Here is a 10,969-nt window from a genome sequence, read left to right as displayed (position 1 = left end):
TGCACCTGAGTAGGCATAGCAGGTGGCCTCAATTACATCTAAAAGTAATTGACTAACCAGTATGCTTTGCTTTCTTTCCAGATGTAAACTATTTTTTATTATAGGGGATCCATAGTATCAGCTTGTTGAGCAATCTGATACTTTGAATCTAGTTTTCAGTGATCAGAAGCAGCAGTTATTTGAGTGCATGAATGGAATGATGATCAAAACAAATGTACCAAAATACCCATATTACAGACATTTTCACAACGTATTTTTCATCTGCAGTTTCTCAGAAGGCCTACAGAGTATCCCAACTGTCAAATAGTTGCATCCTTCTGTCACACTTTTGTCCATCTTCTCTCTTTTTTTTTTTTTTTTTAATTTTTTATTGGATTATAGGTTTTGGGGTACATGAGCAGAGCATGCAAGACAGTTGCGTAGGTACACACATGGCAGTGTGTTTTGCTTTCCTTCTCCCCTTCACCCACATTTGGCATTTCTCCCCAGGCTATCCCTCCCCACCTCCCCCTCCCACTGGCCCTCCCCTTTTCCCCCCAATAGACTCCAGTGTTTAGTACTCCCCTTTCTGTGTCCATGTGTTCTCATTTTTCATCACCCACCTATGAGTGAGAATATGCGGTGTTTCATTTTCTGTTCTTGTGTCAGTTTGCTGAGGATGATGTTTTCCAGATTCATCCATGTCCCTACAAACGACACGAACTCATCATTTCTGATTGCTGCATAATATTCCATGGTGTATATGTGCCACATTTTTACAATCCAGTCTATTATCAATGGGCATTTGGGTTGATTCCAGGTCTTTGCTATTGTAAACAGTGCTGCAATGAACATTCGTGTACATGTGTCCTTATAGTAGAACGATTTATAGTCTTTTGGATATATACGCAGTAATGGGATTGCTGGGTCAAATGGAATTTCTATTTCTAAGGCCTTGAGGAATCGCCACACTGTCTTCCACAATGGTTGAACTAATTTACACTCCCACCAACAGTGTAAAAGTGTTCCTTTTTCTCCACATCCTCTCCAGCATCTGTTGTCTCTGGATTTTTTAATGATCGCCATTCTAACTGGCGTGAGATGGTATCTCAATGTGGTTTTGATTTGCATCTCTCTGATGACCAGTGACGATGAGCATTTTTTCATATGATTGTTGGCTTCATATATGTCTTCTTTCGTAAAGTATCTGTTCATATCCTTTGCCCACTTTTGAATGGGCTTGTTTGTTTTTTTCCTGTAAATCTGCTTGAGTTGTTTGTAAATTCTGGATATCAGCCCTTTGTCAGATGGGTGGACTGCGAAAATTTTTTCCCATTCTGTTTGTTGCCGATCCACTCTAGTGACTGTTTCTTTTGCCATGCAGAAGCTGTGGAGTTTCATTAGGTCCCATTTGTCTATTTCGGCTTTTGTTGCCAATGCTCTTGGTGTTTTGTTCATGTAGTCCTTGCCTACTCCTATGTCCTGGATAGTTTTGCCTAGATTTCCTTCTAGGGTTTTTATGGTTCCAGGTCTTATGTTTAAGTCTTTAATCCATCTGGAGTTAATTTTAGTGTAAGGTGTCAGGAAGGGGTCCAGTTTCTGCTTTCTGCACATGGCTAGCCAGTTTTCCCAACACCATTTGTTAAACATGGAATCCTTGCCCCATTGCTTGTTTTTGTCAGGTTTATCAAAGATTGTATAGTTGTATGTATGTTGTGTTGCCTCCGGTGCCTCTGTTTTGTTCCATTGGTCTATATCTCTGTTTTGGTACCAGTACCATGCTGTTTTGATTACTGTAGCCTTGTAGTATAGTTTGAAATCCGGTAGTGTGATGCCCCCCGCTGTGTTCTTTTTGCTTAGAATTGACTTGGCTATGCGGGCTCTCTTTTGGTTCCATATGAAGTTCATGGTGGTTTTTTCCAGTTCTGTGAAGAAAGTCAATGGTAGCTTGATGGGGATAGCGTTGATTCTGTAAATTACTTTGGGCAGTATAGCCATTTTCACGATATTAATTCTTCCTAACCATGAACATGGAAAGTTTCTCCATCTGTTTGTGTCCTCTCTGATTTCGTTGAGCAGTGGTTTGTAGTTCTCCTTGAAGAGGTCCCTTACGTTCCTTGTGAGTTGTATTCCAAGGTATTTTATTCTTTTTGTAGCAATTGCGAATGGCAGTTCGCTCTTGATTTGGCTTTCTTTAAGTCTGTTATTGGTGTAGACGAATGCTTGTGATTTTTGCACATTGATTTTATATCCTGAGACTTTGCTGAAGTTGTTTATCAGTTTCAGGAGTTTTTGGGCTGAGGCGATGGGGTCTTCTAGGTATACTATCATGTCGTCTGCAAATAGAGACAATTTGACTTCCACCTTTCCTATTTGAATACCCTTTATTTCTTTTTCTTGCCTGATTGCTCTGGCTAGAACTTCCAGTACTATATTGAATAGGAGTGGTGAGAGAGGGCATCCTTGTCTAGTACCAGATTTCAAAGGGAATGCTTCCAGTTTTTGCCCATTCAGTATGATATTGGCTGTTGGTTTGTCATAAATAGCTTTTATTACTTTGAGATACGTTCCATCGATACCGAGTTTATTGAGGGTTTTTAGCATAAAGGGCTGTTGAATTTTGTCAAATGCCTTCTCTGCGTCAATTGAGATAATCATGTGGTTTTTGTTTTTGGTTCTGTTTATGTGGTGAATTACGTTGATAGACTTGCGTATGTTGAACCAGCCTTGCATCCCTGGGATGAATCCTACTTGATCATGATGAATAAGTTTTTTGATTTGCTGTTGCAATCGGCTTGCCAATATTTTATTGAAGATTTTTGCATCTATGTTCATCATGGATATTGGCCTGAAGTTTTCTTTTCTCGTTGGGTCTCTGCCGGGTTTTGGTATCAGGATGATGTTGGTCTCATAAAATGATTTGGGAAGGATTCCCTCTTTTTGGATTGTTTGAAATAGTTTTAGAAGGAATGGTACCAGCTCCTCCTTGTGTGTCTGGTAGAATTCGGCTGTGAACCCATCTGGACCTGGGCTTTTTTTGTGAGGTAGGCTCTTAATTGCTGCCTCAACTTCAGACCTTGTTATTGGTCTATTCATAGTTTCAGCTTCCTCCTGGTTTAGGCTTGGGAGGACACAGGAGTCCAGGAATTTATCCATTTCTTCCAGGTTTACTAGTTTATGTGCATAGAGTTGTTTGTAATATTCTCTGATGATGGTTTGAATTTCTGTGGAATCTGTGGTGATTTCCCCTTTATCATTTTTTATTGCATCTATTTGGTTGTTCTCTCTTTTATTTTTAATCAATCTGGCTAGTGGTCTGTCTATTTTGTTGATCTTTTCAAAAAACCAGCTCTTGGATTTATTGATTTTTTGAAGGGTTTTTCGTGTCTCAATCTCCTTCAGCTCAGCTCTGATCTTAGTAATTTCTTGTCTTCTGCTGGGTTTTGAGTTTTTTTGATCTTGCTCCTCTAGCTCTTTCAATTTTGACGATAGGGTGTCAATTTTGGATCTCTCCATTCTCCTCATATGGGCACTTATTGCTATATACTTTCCTCTAGAGACTGCTTTAAATGTGTCCCAGAGGTTCTGGCACGTTGTGTCTTCGTTCTCATTGGTTTCGAAGAACTTCTTTATTTCTGCCTTCATTTCGTTGTTTACCCAGTCAACATTCAAGAGCCAGTTGTTCAGTTTCCATGAAGCTGTGCGGTTCTGGGTCGGTTTCTGAATTCTGAGTTCTAACTTGATTGCACTATGGTCTGAGAGGCTGTTTGTTATGATTTCAGTTGTTTTGCATTTGTTGAGCAGTGCTTTACTTCCAATTATGTGGTCAATTTTAGAGTAGGTGTGATGTGGTGCTGAGAAGAATGTATATTCTGTGGATTTGTGGTGGAGAGTTCTGTAAATGTCCACCAGGTTTGCTTGCTCCAGGTCTGAGTTCAAGCCCTGGGTATCCTTGTTGATTTTCTGTCTGGTTGATCTGTCTAGTATTGACAGTGGAGTGTTAAAGTCTCCCACTATTATTGTGTGGGAGTCTAAGTCCTTCTGTAAGTCATTAAGAACTTGCCTTATGTATCTGGGTGCTCCTGTGTTGGGTCCATATATGTTTAGGATCGTTAGCTCTTCTTGTTGTATCGATCCTTTTACCATTATGTAATGGCCTTCTTTGTCTCTTTTGATCTTTGTTGCTTTAAAGTCTATTTTATCAGAGATGAGAATTGCAACTCCTGCTTTTTTTTGCTTTCCATTAGCTTGGTAAATCTTCCTCCATCCCTTTATTTTGAGCCTTTGTGTATCCTTGCATGTGAGATGGGTTTCCTGGATACAGCACACTGATGGGTTTTGGATTTTTATCCACTTTGCCAATCTGTGTCTTTTGATTGGTGCATTTAGTCCATTTACATTTAGGGTTAATATTGTTATGTGTGAATTTGATACTGCCATTTTGATGCTAAGTGGCTGTTTTGCCTGTTAGTTGTTGTAGATTCTTCATTATGTTGAAGCTCTTTAGCATTCAGTGTGATTTTGGAATGGCTGGTACTGATTGATCCTTTCTATGTGTAGTGCCTCTTTTAGGAGCTCTTGTAAAGCAGGCCTGGTGGTGACAAAATCTCTGAGTACTTGCTTGTTCGCAAAGGATTTTATTCTTCCTTCACTTCTGAAGCTCAGTTTGGCTGGATATGAAATTCTGGGTTGAAAGTTCTTTTCTTTAAGAATGTTGAATATTGGCCCCCACTCTCTTCTGGCTTGTAGTGTTTCTGCCGAGAGATCTGCTGTGAGTCTGATGGGCTTCCCTTTGTGGGTGACCCGACCTTTCTCTCTGGCTGCCCTTAGTATTCTCTCCTTTATTTCAACCCTGTTGAATCTGACGATTATGTGCCTTGGGGTTGCTCTTCTTGCGGAATATCTTTGTGGTGTTCTCTGTATTTCCTGCAATTGAGTGTTGGCTTGTCTTGCTAGGTGGGGGAAATTTTCCTGGATGATGTCCTGAAGAGTATTTTCCAGCTGGGATTCATTCTCTTCGTCCCCTTCTGGTACACCTATCAAACGTAGGTTAGGTCTTTTCACATAGTCCCACATTTCTTGGAGACTTTGTTCATTCCTTTTTGCGCTTTTTTCTCTGATCTTGGTTTCTCGTTTTATTTCATTGAGTTGGTCTTCGACTTCAGATATTCTTTCTTCTGCTTGGTCAATTCGGCTATTGAAACTTGCATTTGCTTCGCGAAGTTCTCGTATTGTGTTTTTCAGCTCCTTTAATTCATTCATATTCCTCTCTAAGGTATCCATTCTTGTTATCATTTCCTCGAATCTTTTTTCAAATCTTTTTTCAAGGTTCTTAGTTTCTTTGCATTGATTTAATACATGATCTTTTAGCTCACAAAAGTTTCTCATTATCCATCTTCTGATGTCTAATTCCGACATTTCGTCACAGTCATTCTCCGTCCAGCTTTGTTCCCTTGCTGGTGAGGAGTTTTGGTCCTTTCTAGGAGGCGATGTGTTCTGGTTTCGGGTGTTTTCCTCCTTTTTGCGCTGGTTTCTTCCCATCTTTGTGGATTTGTCCGCTGGTCGTCTGCGTAGTTGCTGACTTTTCGTTTGGGTCTCTGAGTGGACACCCAGAATGTTGATGATGAAGTATTTCTGTTGCTTGGTTTTCCTTCTACCAGTCTAGCCCCTTCGCTGTACGACTGTTGAGGTCCGCTCCAGACCCTGCTTATCTGGGGTGCACCTCTAGTAGCCGTGGCACAGCGAGGGATGCTACCAGTTTCTTTTTCTGCTCTCTTTGTCCCAGGATGATGCCTGCCTAATGTCAGTCTTTTGGATATAGAGGGGTCAGGGAGCTGCTTGAGGAGACAGTTTGTACTTTATAGGGGTTTAATTGCTGAGCTGTGCACTCTGTTGTTCATTCAGGGCTGTTAGGCTGCTATGTTTGATTCTGCTGCAACACAGCTCATTAAACAACCCTTTTTTTATTCTCAAATGCTCTGTGTTGAGGGGTTTGGGCTTTATTTTTGGATGTCCGATCAGGTGTCCTGCCCAGCTCAAAGGCAGACTAGCCACTGTTTGGCTGCCGAGGCTCCGCCCTGCTGTTGTGTGATTCGCGCTGTTCTTGCGGGCTCTGCTGTGGTCTCCACCACGCCCTGCGGCGGAGTCTCTTCGTTGTAGCGTGTTGCCTCAGCAACGGCAGGCTGCGTCAGCAGTGGGCGTGTATCTCAGTAGGGACGGGTTGCCTCGGCAACGGCTGGCTGCGTCAGCAGTGGGCGTGTATCACAGTTGGGGCGGGTTGCCTCCGTAGTGGTGGACGCCCCTCCCCCACAGAGCGTCTCGAACCGTCTGCCCGGGATAGTTTGAAATCGCGGTTTTGTTCGTCCCACTGGGTATCCCAACCGATCTGTCCCTGCAATCCCCTGGGCTGGGCTACTGTGCAAGTCTCGTTCAGTCTTAAGTCCAGCCCTCTCAAGTCTCAGGTTGCCAGTTCAACAAGGCACCCGGACAAGCGCGCCCTGTCGGGATTGCTGGGTAGGGCCGGCCGCCGCCGCCCCGGCTGCCGGCTTCACCAGGCAGACCTACTGCCTGGCGTCCCGTGTCTTTTTATACTTGGGAGTTTCCCCGTTCTGTGGGCAACAAAGATCAGTCTGGAAATGCAGCACTGACTCACCGTTTGCGAATTCAACGCGGGCTCCAATCCTGGGTTGTTCTCACAGCGCCATCTTGAGTCCCCTCCTCCCATCTTCTCTCTTTCTTTAACCAAAGTGTTAGGTGTGACTGTCACAACTGTGATGTTTCCCAGTAAACCAGAAGTATGATATTATTTGACACTTATGTCTGTATCCTAAATTTCACCACCTAAACGTCATGTTCACATGTTGATTCCTCAAGCATGACAGGAATGTACTATGTTGAAATACATTTTGCAGGCCGGGAGCGGTGGCTCAAGCCTGTAATCTCAGCAATTTGGGAGGCCGAGGTGGGTGGATGATGAGGTGAAGAGATCAAGACCATTTTGGTCAATACGGTGAAACCCTGTCTCTACTAAAAATACAAAAAATTAGCTGTGCATGGTGGCGTGTGCCTTTAATCCCAGCTACTCAGGAGGCCAAGGCTGGAGAATTGCTTGAAACCAGGAGGTGGAAGTTGCAGTGAGCCGAGATTGCTCCTTTGCACTCCAGCCTGGGTGACAGAGTGAGACTCTGTCTCAAATACAAAAAAAATGACTATGAGGGCTCAGGCCAGGGTGGTTGAGTGAGTTTACCTGAGGGGGGAGTGGGTGTGTGTGTGAGGGGGGCGGAGAGAGAGAGAGAGAGAGAGAGAGAGAGAGAGAGAGAGAGAGAGGAGGGGGTATATTACTGAGTGGAAGGAGAGAAATTGAGGGGAGCAAGAGTGGGCAGAAAGAGGAAGGGGAAGGGACGGAGGCATAGTATTTTATTCTAGAATGCTTTCAAGTCTAGGTTGGGGGTAGACACAGAGGGTGACTCAGGAAAGAAGTTGACTCCAGAAATGATACCTAATTCATTATTGCTGGATCACTGCCTTGCAAGGGGGGCACTGCATGTTTCTTCCTCCATACTCATTCCACAATTTCTGGGAAACACCATCTACTAGCACACTCTTGACATCTACCTGCTTTCACTACATCTGGGGAGAATCAGGAAAGTTCCTTCACTAACTACAAGGCCTAAAGTAAAGCTGTAATCCATAAAACCCAGGCAGAAGAGTCCATATGGGTTAAGAGAGACAAGAAAGAAAGGGGAACAACGGATCAAAGAGAAGAACAATCGGGCCCGGCCAGGTCTCTAGGGGTCGTCTGGGCAACAAGGGAGTTGGAGGGGGGGAAACAGATGGACCAAGAGAGGGCATGCCTTTAAAGGGGGGTAAGGGGAGGTGAGGCTCGTGGCATGGGGGGGCGAGGGAGGGTAGCAGAGAGAAGTCACAATCGCTCCTGACTGGGGGCAGATGGCCAGAGCATCCCGTAGGACATCTAGATTTTCAAGAACCGGTGACCGCTAGGTGACGCCCGATTACAACATATGCAAGTGTCAGCCTGGCATCCTCCCAGGCATTTCCCCACAACTAACCGAGTGGAGACCCTGAGGGGGGAGGAAGCACCGTGACTCGGCAATACATGCAGAAACACATGCACCTACATACGTGCATAGGTACATACGTATGCACACACACACGCACATACCCACACACGCACTCACACGTGGGCCATATTTCATAGTACAGCAGAGTTTATTCCGTGATAGCAAGAGGGCCCACACTATTTTCTTTTCTAGTAACAACAAAAAAAAAAGCAGGCCAGGGCCCGGCGGCCCTCACCCTTCACCCCTCACCCCAGCACTCTGGTAGTCAGAGGCAGAGGCGGGCAGGTCACCTGAGGTCAGGAGTTTCAAACCAGCCCGGTCAACATGGCGAAACCCCTGTCTCTAGGCCCTTGAAACACTGAGTCAGGAGAATCTCTGGAACTCAGGAGGTGGAGGTCGCAGTGAGCCGAGATCTCACCACTGACTGCACTTCAACCTGGGTGACAGAGCAAGACATTGGGGGGAAGGAAAAAAAGGAAAAAAATCGCTTCCATCTTTAGGTGACCATGCACCTTTACAGGTACACAGAGAGCTCGGAAGGTATGCAGGCTCTGACATTTTCTGTAATTTTGAGTCAGTCTGGCCATTATTTTCCACGCCTTCCATTTCCCCGTAAGCGGTCACAGAAATAAAAACTCCCTCCTTTCCCAATTCGTCTTCATCTCATCATCAGGCTGCAAGAATAAGCAGTCCAACCCTCCCGTTTGGACCAGGAGCAATTGCACTCCAGCCCGGGTGACAGAGGGAGAGAGCAGGACCTTTGTCTCAGAAGAAAACAATTAAATAGAATGAAGATAATCAGCCAGGCATTGTGTCGTGTTGCATCCTGGCACCCACCCAAACCTGTAGGCCCAGCTCCTCAGGAGGCTGAGGCAGGGGAGGATCCCTGTAAGCTCACTAGTCAGTTCAAGGTCGTGGTGACCTAAGATCAGCCTGGGTGACACAGGGAAACCCCATCTTTAAAAAAATACATGGATGCATGGACGGATGGACTAATGGACGGTCATAAAAGACATCCAAGGAGATGGCGGAGCACGGGAAGTCTCCACTCATTGCTAAAGACCAGAGCAGATAAGCAGGACCATACCCTTGAGGTAGCCACCATTTCGAATCACAGCGGAGGCCTCGAGGATTTCAGAGCAAGGCCCTGCCATTACCTGCGGCACCCAACCTCGCCTGTAAATATTTCCAAAAACCGACTCTTTAGTCCATTTATTCATTCATTTATTCATTTTATAGATGCACACCGACGGCTCCAGCTGAGACTTCATCTCAAAAAAACAAATACATCAAAACAAATTAACGTCAAAAGAAAAACGCAAAGAAATGGAGCAGCTCAGGGAAGCTCCACCTTTTTCTAAACACCAGAGCAGATACACAGTACCATCAGGTACAGACACGGGCCGTTTGGAATTTGTCATCACCGTGCCAAATTGGCACCAAATGAGCACACGTTTCCGAGCCATCACCGCTATCATCAAGAATAACAGCAGAGTCACGACCACATAGATATCTCCCAACCCACTAATCTTGTTCGTACTCTTATGAGCTGGGTCGGGAGAACAAGTGAGGCATTCGGCAAAGCACTCATCTTACGTTCCTTGGTCTCTCGTGTCTCCTGTGCCCACCATATTCAATGGTCCTGGAGGAGTCAGTTACAGATTTTAGTAAGGGTATGCCATCTGAAATGTGCACCTCAGTCATTGTCACCAGGATGGACAAATCTGGTCCCAACCCATGCAGTAGTTTCCAGTGTGGTGCAGGAATAAGGCAGAATCAGAGAAGCAAAAGCCAAGCAAAGATACCACCGTTACTTCAGCACCCATTGGCAAGGCACTGTGGAAAGCTGGAGAATAAGAATGGGAGCCTCCCAACGGCCTGGTAGCAACAGATGGGCTCTGAAAAGAGAGACAGAGTGCATGTTTTGGGGGCCAGGGCCAGTGGACATAAACAAATTTGGAGGGATGTCTCCACAGGCAAAATGAGAAAGAATGAAAGGTAGAGCAGCACAGCTAACTTACACAGTACACGCCACATCTACACGTTCCCCACATATGTGTGGAGAGAGCATTGTATGGAGGGCTGAGTTTCAATAGATTGCAGCCAGGGAGCTGCTCTGATTCACAGAAAACCCTGACTCAGGGCCCGTCATGGTGACTCAGTCTTGTAATCCCAGCACTTTGAGAGGCTGAGGCATTTGGATCACCAGCATTCACAACAGCCAAACAGCCTGGCCAACATGGGGAAAGTAACAATACAAAACTTGGCCAGGCGTGGTGAGCACCTGTAATCTCAGCTACTTAGTGGGCTGTGGCAGGGGAATTCCTTGAACCCGGGAGGCGGAGGTTACAGTGCACCAAGTTCACCCTACTGGACTCCAGCCTGGGCAACAGAGCAAGACTCCATATATAAAAAAATTAGCCAGGCATGGTAGTGCATGCTTGTAATCCCAGCTACTCAGGAGGCTGAAGCAGGAGAATTACTTAAACCCGGGAAGTGGTGGTTGTAGTTAGCTGAGATCATGCCACTGCACTCCAGTCCGGGTGACAGTGAGACTTCATCTCAAAAAATAAAAATGTAAAAAGAAAACGCTGACCCCTGAAGCAGGGCAACCAGGAATAGTTCAACATCAGGCCTCCCACAATCTTGTTATGTGATGGCCCAGGGGACGAGCATCTTTCTGGTCACACCTCATTTCCCAGAAGGAGAGCCTCTCCGAAATGAACCCCAGTCCCAGTATTGCCCATGGTGGACCAGCCCGCTGAGGAGTTGAAGGAGATATGCTATCTGAGGCCAATCAAGGCTCTGTGACTGTTCTATAGTTCTGCCTAGGCGGGATTCTGACTTAGAGGCATCAATAATAATCTCACAGAGAGGGTAGGTTTGCCCCATTGGCTACTCAGCCAAGC

The sequence above is a fragment of the Callithrix jacchus genome, chromosome 6, assembly GCF_049354715.1.
Source record: "Callithrix jacchus isolate 240 chromosome 6, calJac240_pri, whole genome shotgun sequence".
Classification (NCBI taxonomy): domain Eukaryota; kingdom Metazoa; phylum Chordata; class Mammalia; order Primates; family Cebidae; genus Callithrix; species Callithrix jacchus.
Note: the sequence above shows the minus strand (reverse complement) of the source record.